This window comes from Myiozetetes cayanensis, unplaced genomic scaffold (genome assembly GCF_022539395.1).
Source record: "Myiozetetes cayanensis isolate MyiCay16 unplaced genomic scaffold, myiCay2020 scf33, whole genome shotgun sequence".
NCBI lineage: Eukaryota > Metazoa > Chordata > Aves > Passeriformes > Tyrannidae > Myiozetetes > Myiozetetes cayanensis.
In genome coordinates, this window is record NW_026087555.1 from 2,819,333 (window position 1) to 2,837,331 (window position 17,999).

The 17,999-nt window shown below is 39.0% G+C and overlaps 1 protein-coding gene across 2 annotated transcripts in view; it reads left to right on the forward strand.

Moving 5' to 3' along the window:
• LOC126646160 (acrosin-like) overlaps window positions 1–17,999 on the forward strand; it is a 73,648-nt gene that overhangs the window by 50,501 nt on the left and 5,148 nt on the right. For both annotated transcript variants that reach the window (XR_007630238.1, XR_007630240.1), the window contains one exon: window positions 402–496. The gene's annotated coding sequence lies outside the window, so the exon portion shown is untranslated. The remainder of the gene's footprint in view (window positions 1–401; window positions 497–17,999) is intronic.

The window sequence follows — 17,999 nt, forward strand, 5'->3', positions numbered from 1 at the left end:
ATTTAAAACGTACATTAAGTCCTTTCTTAAATGCACTTCCAACCCCTGACTGAAGGATTTTATCACTTCATTCTGCAGATGCACCATTCTTAAAGATCCTATACAAGAACATTAGATTAAAAGGCCAAAAAAATAGCAAGAGATCTCAAAGTCCAACTTGTACATTGTGTTAGCATTAAACTGGTGACTTTGGTTAAAATCAGGAAATTAAAATATGTGGTCACATCTATAGATTTAGATATCTCCACAAGAGAGTTGCTTCCTCTGAACTAAAATTTCAGAAAATCAATTTTGGATACCATGTCTTTCAAAATTTTGGCAGTGTGATCTTGAAGAGACTGTAATAAGGAGGAAAAGAACAACATAAGAAGTAATTCTGTTGTTTTCTATTATCTTTTTAGATATCTCAATTTTATATGAAAGCAATTTTCAGGAGGATCTGAACCATCATATTCTTCTAGCTGGGGTGCTGAGGCACAGAAACAGTGATATTCAGGTAAGGTAAAACAAGGAGAGAATCATAGTGTTGCCCAATCTGTATAGCGTTATCCCCAAAATGAAGCTTGGATGTCAATACAGCTGCGTATCTGTGTGTCTTACAAAATCAGAAATCATGGTTTACCTCTTGAAGATGCCTGTAATATTCCACAGCTAGTCTTGCATTGGTTTGAATTAAATTTTTATAAATTAGTATATTCTTAGTGGTGATGTGATTGGTTTTAATTCACTTTGAAACAGGTAACTCTCTTTATCCCTCTTCAAAATGGAAGGAAAAGAAACTGCAAATTCAGAAATAATCTGCTCACATTTCAGTAGAAAATGTAAGAAATACTGGCAGTATCAGTGAATTCTTCTCCCCATTTTGAGCCTGTTGTTCTGATAGCAAAGGAACATTTCAAAGATAAGCCCTGTATATGCTTAAAGATATGATAATATTTTAATTATATTTTCCAAAAAGTAAAAATACGGGGAAATGAGACACAATGTGATACTGGTGTAGATCCGTAGATCCCTGGAAAAACCAAACCAAAACAAACAAACCAAAAAAAAACCACCAAAAACAAAAACACCAAACCTGATGTCATTAATGTAAGGTCCTGTAATAGTTTTTAGAGATCCTGTGTCTGGAGAGGAAAGCAGCTTGATAGACACAAGTTGTGAGCTGCTTCACTTTGCACGCTACCTAATCTCTGTCAATATATTGGTTATGGAGCTGTGCCGAGGCCAGTCTCCAAAGGCAGACTGTTACATTTCTCAGAAGATGAAACATCCCCCAGGGGTACAAAGAACTCAGGGACACAAGCTGATAGACAGGAGCAGCACTGCAACTCTAACGTTTTATGGCTAAGTTCAACGAGTGAGTCCTTTAACGGATAATTGAATTGATGAAAGGCTTACAGTTACCCCGATTAAGCTTGTTCTTTCTCCATATGTAAGACTCAGGGTAGTTTAAGCAAAAATTGAAGAAGAAATTCAGGAGAGAGACATTCACAAGCTCTTTGAAAATTGGTCTTGCATGAAAAGCTTGCTATTTGTTATGTTACATGTGCCGTTTGTCCACACAAAGAATCCTGTGGCCCAAGAAATGCTATTTGCAGGAGCCTTTTTTTTTTTCTTCCAACTAGGGATTTGTAAATATTTTTAGAATATGTCTCACTGCTTCATGACTCATTCCCCTTATGATCTTTGGTATTTTTCCCATTTGTGATCGTGCAGCATGCCTGTGGCATATGGTCACCTGGGAAAGTATTATTAGGGAAGAAATTGAGGGATTTTATCTATTTTTAACAGCTCTTAGAAGGCAGAAATATGTAAGAAGAGCCCCATCAAAACAATATTTTTCAATCTACTGCATTACATCAACCAATATCATGGTTGGGGTTTCCATTCTGTATTCCTCTATTATATCTTTGTTCATAACTGAATCATAAACTATCTGGGGAATATGCTTTGCCTCTGTGTGTGCTTATCCAGTGCCAGGTGCAAGAGGGTGATGGTGTGTGACTGGGATCATTAGGTGCTATGATAATACAATTTTTAAATAATTATATTTTGGACCAGGAACTCATAATTTCCTTCTGATGAAATAAAACGTAAGGGCTACATCCCTTTGCCAACTGCCCTTGCCGAACAGCCAGGAGATATCTAACCAAGTATGTAGGCAAGCAAGACATACTTTCTAGTTTAACTAGTCTTAGGAAGTATGATCTAATTCTTCAAGCCTACACTTGGATTTAACACTGGAAGTATTAGCAGAATGATGTCATGACAGCGTAGGGTACAGTCAGGAACACGACTTACTTTTTAGGGCTCAGCAGTAGATCATGTGCTGTGTGAAGTTATGAAAGCTATTGTGAGATTTCTTAAATGATCTTAAAAGAAATGACATTCCACAAACAAAGCTTATTATTTAATAATCCTAGCCATGGTTTGGATACTACAGAATACAGCTGACTGATGTAACAACTTACAGATTTCTGATCTGTCACAGGACCTACAGATTGCTGTCAGGTTTAAGGGCAGTGACTGGAGATAGGCCAATTTCAATCACTTCTTATACTGAATTCTTGTTATCCTTCAGCTGTTAAGACAGTAAGATAGGGCCAGTCAATTTATACCTGAGCCTATAATTGATCAGTAGGATCTATAGGATGGCAGCTGTTTATTTTCAACATAAACTACATGGTTTGCCTGTACAAAAGCTTAATTTTTTTGAATATTTCATTCCCAAATTGCACCTCTAGAGACAGCACAATACCAAGCAAATCTGATGCCGACATCTTAACTTGGCAATACCTATTGTTTTGTTTGTTCTTGGCCTGCCGTCAGACAACATCCTTGCTGGACCAGGACAGTCAGATGTGGCCAACTAATCTTCACTAATCAGTCTGAGTCTTACATAAGAAACTTAATATGGCTTAAAAGTTGCAAGACTTGGCTAATATGCTTACACTCTCTCCCTAAGTATATATAGGTGTATGCTGAGTATTCTAAAAGACTTTTTTAGGAAAAACAAATATATTTAATCCACAGTTTCCTTTTATTTATATGTATGTTCTGAGCAATTACACATTTGCATTACTCTCACAGGATAAGGCATGTGAAATAATATGCCATATGCTTAAATATTTATTTTTTTCTTTAAATAGGGTTGGGTTATAACTGCAATTTTTTTCTTTCACCCAAACTTTTCTGGGATTCCTTCCACAGATGTAGCATCATTCGTCATTCTGTTTAATTAACCAGATTGGTGAGAATGTTTGACTTTTTAAAGCACCTTCTCTTTATGGAGAATTAAAGGTTATAGCTGGAAAACTGGCTGTCCAAACTTGGTCCTTTCTAACTATTTTGTTAATTTTTCCTGGTTAATCGTCCTTTCAAATTCAGATTGCATGATCCATTTAGACTTGCATCAAACAATCCTTGGAAACAGCAGCTCACAATGGGAAAAGAAAACCTATTTCCTTCAGGCACTGTAGCTCTATCTGTGAACTGTAGGCATCACATGAAGATGGATTAAAGTTCTGCTGACACTTAATGCAAAAGAAAAAAAAATAAAAATTGCCCTCCTTGCCTGTCTCAAAGGATGGCTATCTCAAATTCTGACCACTTATCTCTGAGGTCTGTAACTGGCTGATTCTGTTTATCATTTAAGGTGCCTGTGTTTAGAACAACATCCAGAGGATGATGGTAATGAGAGACCACAGTCATGGCTCCAGAGGAACACATTAGTATTAACCTCAGTGCTAGGTCACACTCTACCTCCTTTAATGAGGGATGTTAGGACTCCACAGACAGATGCATCTTGAGCTGAAGAGCAACATAACCTTTTCTACTTTACCATGTCAGGTGGCAAATTTGAACAACAGTGGGCTGAAAAAGGCTTGCTCAGCACTGCAGATAATTCATTTCCTCAGTCATCTTTCCTCTTTATCTCCTGTTGATATGCTCCAGACTATAAAACAATAATAGAAACCATGCTCAGATAAATATAAACCTTATGAAGGTGTAGAACGGGCTTTGTTCCTTTCCCCTTGTTCCCCTCTGGGAACTGCAGAATGGGGTGCTGTTGGTGAAGAGGTAAGGATGAAACCTGGAGTGCACTTTGGGGTCCACCTGTCTGTGTCTGACAGACCACCTTCAAAAGCCTCTGTAACCTTGCCCTGCCTAAGTGCAAACCCACGGGGTTTTCGAGGGGGGCTGTTGGCTGTGGACAGGGATATATGAGTTTGACCTAGTCCTTTTTGTGATTCTGCCAGTGTTCCCTTGGAGTTTCTATTTTTAAATATTATATGCATGTCTCCAGAAAATTCCCTATGTAAGATTATAATGAAAAGTTTTCCAGGAACCACCACCTTGTTATCTGTTCCACAATGGGTTCACTCATAAAATAAGCTTGAAATATACCCTATTTCTCTTCAGGTTTTGGAGGATAAAAGTCGTTGATTTCATTAGCCATCAGTCAGGGACAAAACAGCTCATAGATCTGAAAATGGTGAATCCAAGTATCATTATTTATAGTTGGGAGGCAGCATGATTCAGTGAAATATGCTGCTTTCCCCAAGAGTTAAATAAGAATTACCACTTTGATGCTGCTTTGAGTCTTGGATAAGCCACCTAAACATTTTGTGATTCAGCTTCCCCTTTTATAAAATGTGCAAAATGGGACTTATATACTGTCACTGTGAAGCACTTGGAAGCAGCGACAGGGCCCCTTTGCTACACTAACAGTAGCAGTGATCTTTGAGGCAGGACAGCAGCGAGCTGCAGGTGTGTCAGCATTGTCTGTTGTTGTGGTTTAACCCCTGCCACCAACCAAGCCCCACGGAGACACTCTCTCCCTCCTGGTGGGAGGGGAGAGAGAACTGGAAGGTTAAGAGTGAGAAAATCCATGGGTTCAGATAAAAGCAGTTTAATAGGTAAAGCAAAAGCCCCATGTGCAAGCAGAGCAAAACAAGGAATTCAACACTTCCCATGGGCAGGCAGGTGTTGGGCTGTCCCCAGGAAAGCAGGGCTCCATCGTGTGTGGGTGGCTTGGGAAGACAAACATCATCACTCTGAACATCCCTCCCTTCCTTCTTCTTCCCCCAGCTTCGTATGCTGACTATGACACCATAACACCATATGGTATGGGATATCCCTTGGGTCACTTGTGGTCAGTTGTTCCAGCTGTGTCCCTTCCTTGTGCCCCCCCAGCCTCCTCGCTGATGGGGTGGAGTGAGAAGCAGAAGCTTGACTCTGTGTAAGCCCTACTCAGCAGTAATCAAGCTCTGTGTTATCAACACTGTTCCCAGCACAAATCCAAAACATAGACCCATAAGAAAAAAATTTAATCCACCCAAGCCAAATCCAGCACACCTGCTCTGCCAGGAGCATGGAGACAAGCAAGTGTGTTGAGGGGCAGCCAAGGCTACAAAAGTTTGGTGATACCAGAGAGTACCTGTAGCCACTGGGCTATCCAGGATACTGGACTTCTGCTGCCTCTGGAAGGCCAACAAGATGTAGTGACCTCACAGTAGGGAAAGGAAAGCAAAGCTCTCTCCTAAGAGCCAAGATCATTAGTGGGTACCTAAAGGGGAATACCTGGGGTGACATTGATTTATGCAGTCTTTTAATTGCATTAAAATAGGTGTAGCCAGTTAGATGTTTGCAGTAGAGAAAGCTTTTATGAGGCCAGACTAATGGATGAGCCCCTCTGCACCCTCTAAAATCATTTGAGTCCCTCTCTTGTGTATAGATTGAAATTGCAACAGCAGCCACAGCACGAGTGTGGCAGTACCTAGAGAACCTACCAGTGCAGGCCCATCAGTCAGTGTCCTATTGATCATACTAACAGAAGGGGAGTAGCTGTGTGTCAGTGCTAAAATGTTGCCTGGTTTTATATTTGTGCATTTTTCTAGAGCTAATGTAATTTCAATGATATTCTCTACAATTAAGTATTATTAATAACCATGTGCTTTATTAAATTAAAAATGTGCTGGAAGTGTCAGTCATGTTTTTGCATCTGGTACAATGGAAAGGGCTGCAGTAGATCCCCATGGAGTCCAAAAGCCTGCTGAGAGAGCTTGAAAGAAGTTTCAATTAGTGGACAGATGTCCACAGCAAGAAAAATATGCTGATGCTCTAAACTTCTTTATTCTGACCCTCCCATTTACTTACACGTGTTAGAGATAGACCAACAGTGAAGTCACTGTTGAGATTGTGGGGGATAAGCAATAGCTTTTCAAACATGATCCATTCCTGGTAGCTGATGATTGGTTTTAGATGTTTGAATAAATGCAGCTACTTTTTTGTTTGTTTGGTTGGTTGGTTGGTTTTTTGGTTTTGTAGTGCTAGAGTCGTTTCTGATGCATAAAAGTGTTGCATTACATTGCCACACTTCAAGAGTGCAGTGGCAGCAATAGCTGTATTTCAGGTGCCCTTCTTAATCATTCAAGTCCAAGAAAAGAACTGCTTGAGGGACAGGGTGATTGCCATCAAGTATAAGCACAGGTCCTGTTCAAGCTGTGGGGCCGAGGTCAGGGAGGAACTAGTGCTGATCAATGCCACCCGGACAGAGCAGTCAATAATAAAAGAAATCCATGACAGAAGAGGGTTGTGTCTCGTACCATGAAGTGCCTCTTGTCAGCAGCAATGCTGTGTCCTGAGTGGACAGCTCATGGGCTAATGAATGAGATGGCTTCCATTTTTGGGATGATAGAATGCAATCGTTTATCAAAACTAGGGGGCTGTGTTGTCTGTTTTACAATGGCGGTGTCAAGTGTTCTGCTCGTTATGATTATGTTGCACAACGCCAGAAAAAGTACAAATTTGTTTTGCTCAGTGTAACTGTGATCCAAGAAGTGTTTATCTTGCCCCATATCAGTACTTTATTCACCATAAACTACTCTTTTGCTATGCAGAATTACGCACAAGCACTTTTTCCTTCTCCTACATCTATAGAATACCTTACAGAGAGCAATATCAGCAGGACTGTATGAACAGGATTCAGAAGTGACAGATAACCTACTCTTACCTCTGCTGCTGTAATTCTTATGGGCCTCATCCAAATCCACTTGAAGTTTTTACAAAAGACTTCCATTTGTTTCAGTGATCTTTGCAAGAAGTCTCAAGAGACATTTGCCAGCTTTTTATATAAGAACAAAATATGTTAATTTTTCAATGAGAAAACCCAAATAAAATTTCTAATATTATTAAGATACCTGAAAAAAAATTATTTTATGAAAGGCAGAATTTCCAAAGGTACAAAAATATTCAACATGCACAAAAACTGCTTGCCTAAATGCCACTCTGAAATTTTGATATCTCCTTCACAGTTATCTTTCCTTTCTCTGTTTTATGACCTTAGGACAGAGAACATGTCTATTTAATGTTTACATTAAAATATAGCATGTCTACATTGAAATATTCAATTACCATTAGCCACTATAAAATCAAATGATCATAACTTCATCATATCTTGCCACTGTATTAAAATTAATATAATCCAGTTATCCAAACAAACATTGTTTTAGGTGAACATCCTAAGGCAATATTTAAAAGTCGATTTCTTCTTTATTTTTAATATATACCATTTGTTGCCTGCACACTAAGTTATATATGGAAAAGAGGCACAGTGCTGTGGTGCTGTCACCTTGTTAATATTGCCATGACCAGCTTGCTCAAAAGGGAAAAGGTTAAAGATAATAAAGAACACCACAGAATATAAAGTCGCATTGCCACACAATAAGAACTCTCATATGTCAGTCACTGAAGTTAACATGAAATGAAACCTTGGTGTAAGAAGGCCCATCACAACCACAAGAGTTGGAAACATTCTCTCTTGCCATTTGAAAAATGTTTACAGGAGAAAGAGCTGGAGTCTGTCCCACCATCAGCTCAGACATGAGTTCACCACTCTCCAAAAGGGGAGTGGAAATTAACTCAGTAATGCCTTGTCTTCTGCTATCACAGGAACTCAGTCACCCTACTGGACTTTATCTACCAAATCAGTATGGTGAGAAATCCATACAATGGCAGCTCATGGAAAGAAGAGCATTAAACTGTTTGATCCATGGCTAGAACAAAGCTTACCTAGAAGCTCAGTTCAAAAAAACACCCAAGCAGAAGTGAAAGAAAAGCTCTGCTTGGGTAAAATTAATGAAACCAATAAACTCAGAGCTATGCATTTTGGAAGAAGGCAATGAGAGGTCTCTGCAAATTCTATAAGGCCGAGGAATCCTCATCTAGAATATTTTTTTTTTCATTTAAGTGTGTGGGGATGTATTGTATACATGAAATACATGTATTTGTGTATGTGATTATATTAAAAGCACAGCATTTGCATAGTCAGTAGTAAAACCCAGTTAGAGCAGGCATACAGGTAACAAGAAGAAAGTGAGCAGTTGACTTGCTCCTAGCAATGTCATATTTGTCCCTTTGTCAACCTGGGCTATAGCAGCAGCAGTTTACTGTCACTGCCATCAGGGTCAGCAGATCTTATGGGCAACTTGCTGTTCATTACACGTTTAGAAACATTAACATGAAATATTAACTTTAATTTTAAAAGCATTCTGCAACTTTAGTTATACTTGTAACATTTACACATAAATAACCTTTGCATCTGAATCTAGGTCAGCTCTGTCATGAAAATAATACCTAATACCTGATTTTGTCAGATTGAGTGAACTGATCTTAGCCACATTGGATCTTTGCTTTTGAAGGCAGAGATTGTCAAGTCTTTCAGTCCACAACAATCTGACACAAGAGAAGTACCTCTGGCAAGTTGATTGTATTTATCCATCTTGCAAGCAGCTGCCCAGCCTGTGGATTTCATCTCTTACTCTGCGGGACCATTTTGCAGCCAATATACACCTGCGGGATGCACAGGCAAAGAGCTGGTGAAGACTCACCAGGTTCCTGAACCTGAAACCACACATATGACAGTAGAACCTACTGAAGTAATTGTGACTTGTTTGCATAACCTAAGGAAAGTGTTTTCAGATTTGGGGCGGTGCTGGTTAGCATCAAGTTTAATATTACAAAAGCAATAGATTAGTTTGACCCCAGATCTTTTAAATGTTGAATTGTGTAATGTAAAGTGGTTTGGACAAAAAAGTTTGAAATGACTTGCAATAAGGCATGGAAGAGCTCATGCAACTTCAATCAGGATGAGGAAAGATGGCCCACATCAAAATCATTTAGTAAAAAGAATAACACCTGAATAGCATTTTCTTTCAGTTCATCATAACCAGATGTGATCTATACTATACCATAGTTTCCATTCTTAAAAAAAAATTTGTGGGCTAGATAAAATTCTATTACTGTACTTGTTCTCAGTACCAAAAATATGTCCTTGATTAGATAGCCTCAGTCACAAACAGTAACATATATTTTCCTGCTACTTGCTGGTACAAACAGTGCTGTGTTAGGACCAAATTGGAACAGAAACTAACAGACAAGTGCAATTATAGTGGAAATGATAAATTTTCAAGTTATTTTTTCTTTTTACCAAGTAAGTGCAGTGTTAAGAACCTATCAAAATTCTTTATTAACTTACATTTAGTATTTTTTCCTAAATTTTTTTTGCAGTGATTTTGTTTTTCTCTTCTTAGTCAAAGTGGTTTGAGGTGGTCCTAGTATCCCCAGAAACCTTCATAAAGCATGCTGAACAGAACATGTACCTTTCTTGTTTAAAACTCATTTAGGAGGAAGATACTAGTTCCAACTATGCAGTTTGAAATTTTGTCATCTATTGTTCCTGCTGATGCCATAATAGAAGGGAAAAAAATCCCAAGGTTTCTGACATTTTGCAGGCAATTTCAAAATTCTATTGCTATTTAGAGGACATTTGGGTTAAGACAAGAATCTTTGTCCTGGACTTTCGGAAGAACTTGAAGCTCACCCCAAAATATGAAAGAAGAAATGGAAATACTTTCATAAGGAATTACTGCCTCTGAAGCAGGAATGCTTTGCATGAGTTTGTTGACATTTGGTGGATTATTTGTGTCTATCTTAGATTGTCTGCAGTTGGGAATTTTCCACTATTACTAGTCTGCATGTAACGCTGCTGGAGCCTCAAATGTAGACAAGTCATTTATGTCCTTACCAAGAGAGAGCAAATTTTTTCAGAGCAGATTTGTGTGGCACAGTGATATGAATGACAGCATCTGCTGGGCCATCAGAAAGGCTGGAGCCTGAGCTAAGCTGTCAGGCAAGCTGTAAGTACCTCTCCTCAGGCCTTGGGGTTTTTTTGTGGCAGAAGCCACCATAAGAAACCTTGTCACACAGGAAGACAGGGTTCATGTACTCTGAAACTGTGTGTATTTCATGTGAATAGAAATACTTGTGTAGAAGCTGTATGAGAAATCTAAGGACTCCTGGCCAACTGGTTGAGGGAGAATGGGAGAGTTAGTGAAGTGTGACCAGGCCTGTAGCTGTCTTTGCTGCCCACCTGCAGCAAGGGTCTTCTACTGCCCTACTTCTCTGGTGTAACAGAGCTTACACCACCACTTGGACAGCAAAATCTTGTGATACAGATGTTCTTAGCTAACTCTTGGGTTTCCTCCCTGTTTGTGAAGGAAACAACTTTATATTTTTATATCTGTCTGACCATACAGGGTGTTTGCCACGCCCCCAGGTTACATGCAAACAAAAGTGGTGTACCTGGGACAACAGAGAACCCATCCAGGCTTCCTATACAAACAGCTGTTTCTGATCAGCCTGTTGTCACTAAGGAGCAAGATCTCAGGGTTATCATATGTTATTAGTGAAAATATCAGCTCAATGCCAAGCAACAAATGAAAAACAAAAGAGAAGGCAAATTATGCATGAGGGGTTGTTAGAAGTGTCATGGGTGTAGTTGTTACAATGCAGGTGGGGAATGCAAAGTAATTTATGAACACATGCTTGGTACTGCACTACGGTGCATGTTACACAGGGAGAAAGCACCCTTGGCTCCAGGGGAGGCTGAACCGTAAATTGTCAGAGGCTGGAGCAGTCTCTGGCAGCATGCACGCCATAACAAGGACCAGGCAGCCCTGTCATCACTCTGCTTTCTGGGTATCTGCCCTTGGCCACTGCCCTGGGCAAGGTGGCCCTTGGGTCTGACCTAGTAGAGCTGTCTGGTGTTCTTATATATGTACCTTTTATCTCCAATGTGCAGCTGCTTCTGGAATAGAGCTTTGCAGGTGTACGGGCACCCAGAGCTCAGACTGGTGGTCGTGTCTGGGTGAACGGCAGCTTTGGCCAGTGATACTTGAGGATGCAGCTAAAGAAATGTCTTCAGCAGTGTTTCTAGCTAACAACTTCAGCATGTCTCGTGATATTTGATGTTTCCTAAGTCCTCAGTTCTCAGAGTTATGTGAGAATGCAGGAATATCCTTGCAGAGGTTCAGGTTACACCAGCTCTTGGGTTTGTAAGCTGTTTGAGAGGTCAAATCCAGTCAAATGCTTGTGTGGCTTATCTTGTATTAAATATTGCAGTAGTCATCTTATCTATCTGAGAAAGGTGAAGGGTTCAGTGACCTCGAGACTTGAATCTGTGGTGCCAGGGAGTCAGGGAATTTTTCAAACTTGCCGTATTATCCTTATCCTCTTACAGTCTGTCTTTTTTTAAAAGGTGGTGTTAAAGATTGTAATACAGTTAAAAAGGTACAGTAAAAAAACCCTCTGATTGTATTCATTTGTAAGCCTTGCTTTTGCTCTGATCCTACAAAGCATTGAGCTCATCAAGTAGAAGGGATTTTAACTTCTGTGGGCTTCAGGGGGTATTCTTGTACTGTACGTTCAGTCAGAAATCGGAAGAAGAGAGGGAGCTTGAACGCAGTTCAGAAAGGTCTTTAGAGTTCACTCATGAGAACACTCACAACCTTATCACAAGGTCATGATATTTAAGGGCTTCTCCAATTCTCAGCTCCCATAGCTGTGGTAATATGAGCATGTTTGCTATCGTTATACAAACAAACAAATGTCTAACGTTTGTGACTGAGAAAAATGTAAAAACATTGAATCCATTTATCTCAACACCAGCAGACCGGCCAGACAACTGAAATATCACAGGACTCTGAAATATAGTAATTCTCAAAACAAGTTTATGGTATTCTTTATGAGTTTATAGTTATCAGTCTTGGCATTTTCAGACTTATTTCCCGTTCCCCCATTGTGTTTCTTATTTTATGTTTTGGATGACAAAATTCCTACATCTGTTTGCATATGGGAGCAAGCTAATTCTCTAAAAAATTCTGAGACCAACACTGCTTGTCTTGATAGGGTTTTTTGTGGCTAGCTTGCTGACCCTCTCAAAGGTGGTACGAATGCTACCATGAGAAGGCTTTCACTGATTGAACAAGCCCTGCTATGTGTTACAATATTTTGATGTTTTCTATATGTCTTCTGATACATATAAAATAATTTCACAAGCTGTTCCCACAAACAGTTGCATCAGGTTAATGTAAGAAACAGCACCTTCCCTGTGAGCCCTGAGCTACTGTTTTATCCAGGATCTTCAAATGCTTAAAGGACGAGCAGTATTTTTGTTCAAAGCTCTTGGCTATTCCTTTTGGACGTAAGGACTCTAACTGCTTAAAACGTTTCCAAGGAGCTCTTCTAAACAACACTGATACACAAGAAATGCTTTTCTGTTTGCCTCCCTGGAGTACGTAATCTCGTATCTGAACAATGTAATTTATTATCAATATCTGAAGTGGATTGCTACAGCTTCCCCCATGTATTAATAGCTGAAGCCATTATTTTCTAAAGAAGAATCTCCGGGGCCTTTCTTGTGATATAAGCATTGCTGCTAACTGGGTAGTTGGCTGGAAGGGATGAGAGTGTCCCCTGCTATTGTAAATCTAGTGAGCTCACCTTTAAATGTCTGTCTCTATTCTCCCCTTTGGGCATTGTTCCAGCCACTTTTTGGCCTTTTTATTTTAAAGGAAAATCCTGTCCATATGGTCGAAGGAGGAAGTATACTTGCCCTCAGATTCAATTAATGTGTGCTTGTTCTATATATTTTGGAACTGGACTGCCATTGTGCAGCAGATAAAAAAAGGGCCCTCTTCAATGAAAAACTAAATTAGTAGCCCACATGCATCAAACAAGAATAAAAGCCTGTGCTAGAGGATACAGTAGATCTAAATATGCATGCCCTGATTCACATAGATGCCAAACTCTTTCAAACAGAAACATAATTTAACCTATGAAGTAATTAAAGCTGTGATTATGGGGAGGGAAGACACCACAGTTCAGGCTGCAGCCAAACTGCTTTCCATTAATAGCAAGCTTTATTATCCCCTTCCCCAAACCACATACTTAGTTTTAAAAATTATGTTGGCTACAAAATTCCTATCTGCACTGAAGGCATAGCAGATTTTTTAGGCAAAATTTCAATAAAGTTAGTGTGAGTTTCCCAAGTTATCCAATTGTAGTTTTGATCCTCTATTATTTGCAAAGGGAAGCTCACTTATTCTGCACTCTTGCCATATAAATCCCTTTTACCAAATTTTTGAGGAAGGCAGATTGTCTTCAATTAAAATATACTTCTTGTTTTTATTCTAGGTAATTCTGAGACCAGTCTCTCACACAGCAATATCAATGAATTTTTTTTTTCTGCTGGATTTAGCAGAAAGAGAAATGCCAGCTGAAATCTAGAAAGATCATGAAAGGTGGGTTTTTTCCCCCACAACCTCTAATTAGACTGTGATACTTATTGCAACAGGATTTTGTGAATCTCACTTTTTTGTATATATTGAAAATTTACTCAGGCAACTTAATGAGAGAAAAACCTCTGAGGGACTTTCAAATATGCAGACAGTAACTCTAGTTAAAAAGAATAATCCCTGAATCTCACATCACTAGAGACTATAGGACTATACTGAGGATATGTCGCTGCATGTTTGACACTTCTTATTCACTTCCTTAGGTATTTGCTATTGGCTTCTGCTGGAGGAAAAGTACCTGGCAGCCTGGACCTTTGGTCAGTCCTAGGTGTGTCAACAAAAAATTAACTTTGATTCAAAGGATTGTATTCTATTTTCACTTTTGATAATCATAAGGAAGAGGAACATGGTCGTATTTTCAGCTTCTGGGATAAAATATATGGGCAATTAAGATGTTATTTGAAACTTTTGCATTATTTGAGGGAATACTATTGTCAGAATAAGAGCCTGAAGATTACTGGTTTTCTTTGTTTACTAAGCACTTCCTATTTCTTTGTATTCCTGAAAATTTTACCACTACAGATTGAAAGGTAAGAATCCATAAAGGGCAAGGGTAGTGATTTTTTAAGAAATTGTCGTTATTTTTATAGCTAAGTGTCTGATCATTTTTGCAAAACCAGTGAAAAAAATAGGTTTTGTTCTTGAGATTTTGAGCTCTGCTGATCCCTTAAAAAAACAAAACAAAACAAAACAAAAAAAAACCTATTTCAAAAGTACCTTTGAAACTTGAAAGAGACCTCTAGGATATTATTGATGGCCATTCTATTCCAAACTGTTCCTGAGGTAGAGGACCAGGCCCAGGACTCATTCTTGGGTTCTTCCACTGAAATTCTCCATCCTCTGTAAGCCTTATGAAGACTGTGTTCATACCACTTCCAAAAGGTCAGATCCATTCCATTACTCCTGTTTTCCAGTGAGGTAACTGGACATCTTGCCAAGGGTCACTAGAGAAGCCTCCTGGAATGCCAAGAGCGGAAAAGAAGTGTCAAAGGCTACGCCGACATCCTTGATAGAGCCTCATTTGTAAATGGTTCCTATCTCTCCACTTAGGACAGCTATAAAACCAAGCAAATAATGTTTTTATTTAGCTTTGAAAGGAGCTTAGAGAGCTAGAAATAAATGCTTACACTGCAATGGCAAAGATTTATTTTTCACATGGAGTGATTGCAACTGTATAAAAAAATGGGAAGAGGATCAAAAACGTTTGGAAGACTCATGGTCACAAATGACTGTCAGTGACACTAGTTTTCCTAATGTTTTAGGTGCTTTTGTATGTCCTCTAGGGAGGTTAATATACGTCCAAGAAAAAGCTTTGGCATTATGTACCCTAACTTTTTGTTGCCTGGCCCTGACATGCAGTTCCAAACCTTATGTTAGGCACACCATTTCTGTGTGAATATTGAATAACTTTTGCCAACAGGAGAGCAACAGAGCTGCCTCAGAACACTGAACTTGAAGGCAAGAGCCCTCTGTTAGGTGGAAATTAATTTTTCAAAGGAGCATAGTCTCTACTCATACGCAGATTTTGCTGGGATTTAAAGATATTCCTTGTTTCAGGGAGCTACTTCTTCATTTAGGGGAGATTTATGCCAAGAACTTCAGGTATAAAAGAGTCAAGATCCTTGCAAGACCCCATTTTATAGTAAAATCTGTATAATAAATATTGACTCTGGCCTTAAATGAAAAAGGAATAATTTGTTGCTAGAATTTGACTACTTTCCTTGAAGATGTCCAAGGCATAAACTGGGCATCTTCAAGGCCTGTTAGGGCAGAGATGAACGAGGAGAAGGCTGGCTCTCAGCCAGCAAAGCTGACCACAGCAAGGGAGAAGTATGATGCATCATACCTTGGCCAGCCCGTGCTGTCCTGACTCCTGGCCATTGTATGGAAGATGCATAAGGACAGAGTGAGGATTTTGAAGAAGATGAGGTGCTGAAACTCAGCTGGCCCAGGACCACCCCTGTTTTAAATGCCAGCCTCTGGGAACAAACAAGATCAGCTAGACACAAAATCAATCTTTAGTTAAAATCCATGATCTCTCCAAAGCTTTTTAAGCCCAGTATAATAGTAGGCTCCTAGAGCTGGCTCTGAGAATGTAATGGTTTAACACAGGGTCCAGTTAAAGTACCCTGGAAGCAAAACACTGCTTACAGAATGGTTAATCCATCTTCCCTCTCTGTCTCTGGTGCCTATAGTTCCTGCTCATTTGAACTGTCATATCCTTTCTCCATTATGTAATAGCCTAGAGGTCACACGTGTTCCTCTGCTTTGAATAATACATCTCTATGAAGACTCAGTATCTCTGTTTGAAAATTTATTTATTTCATTTTAATATTTTATCAATTTTGTCCTAAATGGATGACCTTAACTGGTAGCAGTTCATTTCATTTCTTCTCTGCTTAAATATTTTAGAGGTTCCAAAGTACAAACATCATTTATGCGGTGTGTAACAAAAATGCTCAGCTTGAGTTTTGGATTATTTAATTGTAATTGTCAAGCTATTATCAAAATGGATTTTTTTTTTCTTTTTGCAATTTCTTCCCCCCACTTCTTTTCCCCATTTCTAACTTTGTCTGTCATATCCTTTGTGCTGGTATTTAGCTATATTCCAGTGCTTATATAAGAGCTATACAATGCATTAGCACTATTGCATGTAAACAACAGACAGGCAAAAGTCAAAATCACTATGCAATGGGAACAGGCAGTGCATTCAGAAAATACCTCAGTAACATAATTGATGCAGTACCAAATACAGTATTTGGTGTTCGGTACAAGTAGAGCCTTTTGCCCTATATTTGAAGTAAAAAAGAACCAGAGTTATATTTTATGAGTGGGCCATCTTGATGCAGTAACCAATATGGATTTCATTAACCTGGAAGAGGATTGTATTTGAATGGTAAATCATCACAACATATACGTGGGCAACTGGATATAAAAGGAGTTAGCAAATACCTGGCAGTCTTACCTCTGAAAACAGGTTGTGCTGCTAGAGGTGCCATTTTGGGCAGGTAAGGTTTTTGTAAGAGGAGCAGTCCTACTCCTTCTCAAACCTTTTTAGGTAATTAAATTCTATCTTCATAAATTTTAGTATCATCTGGATTCCTGTCCTGAGCAGGTTGATGTCACTACAGGCAGCTTCACACTGACAGTTGCCGAGTGCCTGGTCTTACTGACCCTTCTGATATATAAAATGCTTTGGGTTATTTAGATGTGAAAGGCAATAAAAGCTAGTAAGCACCGTTTGATTTTATGATTGTTATTCTGTACTTATGCTATGAGAAAGCAGAACTAAGATATGTGCACTTCACACCATGGCATTTTTATTAAAACTAGGAATAACACTGAAGGAATCTGACTCATTTCCTTGAATGATTTTAAAAGAACTGTAGCTGTTCTGTGTTTGCAAAATATAAAAATGAGTATACAATCCATTTTTTATATTTAAAAGATTTGATTATTTGGAGCAGGTCTGCATTTATGCTGATTATTACCTTTCTCATTTTCCTCTATCTTGCTTTTGTTCAGCACCAATCTTGCACAGCTTTAGCTGTATCAGCAGTGTTAGTAAGATACGGATTCATGTTTCATTTCTGACATCTCTGTGTCACGTTACAGTGTCATAACCTGTCTACTGGTTTGGCTATGCAGTATTCCACATCAAAAAGATATATTAAATCCTATTCTCTCCCACTAAGTCCCTAACTGCCATATTGAGGACATTGTGAAAGAAATGGTAGCACCTCTCTTGCACTGGCTAGTAGGATTTTGTTTCACCTTGTGTCATGTCACCACAGCAGATGTCATTCGGGTCACTGAAAGCAGGCATCTCTGTGCCTCCATGAGAACAAATGGGGATGTCTTGTTTCCATGTGCGATTCCTGGGCTGTGTAGAGAGGTGAAAATGAGTGAAAATGAGTGAATGGATAAGCAGGTTGCCTCTTGTTCGCTCCTGGATGGAGATGTGGATCCTTGGATGTCAGCCAATTAGTCCTGTAAGGCTTTTTTGTTTTCCTCCAAAACGTAGAGTACATGTGTTAAAACCAGAGTAAATGCTTTGAATAGTTCTTTAAAGGACACTTGAAACAATTCTTGCATACTTTTTGCCCTGTACAAATAGCTCTCGATTCCTGAGAAAGTTAATGAAGGTAACCAGCGTTGATTCTGTAGCTACAGGGGTTTTCTAATTCAAGTGGTGTGGCAGGTGAGGCTATCTTGCCTCAACAGGGAGTGTTTTAATATAATCCTTCAGAAAGTTTTTACAAACACATCCTCCATATCCCTAATTATATAATTAAAAAGTAT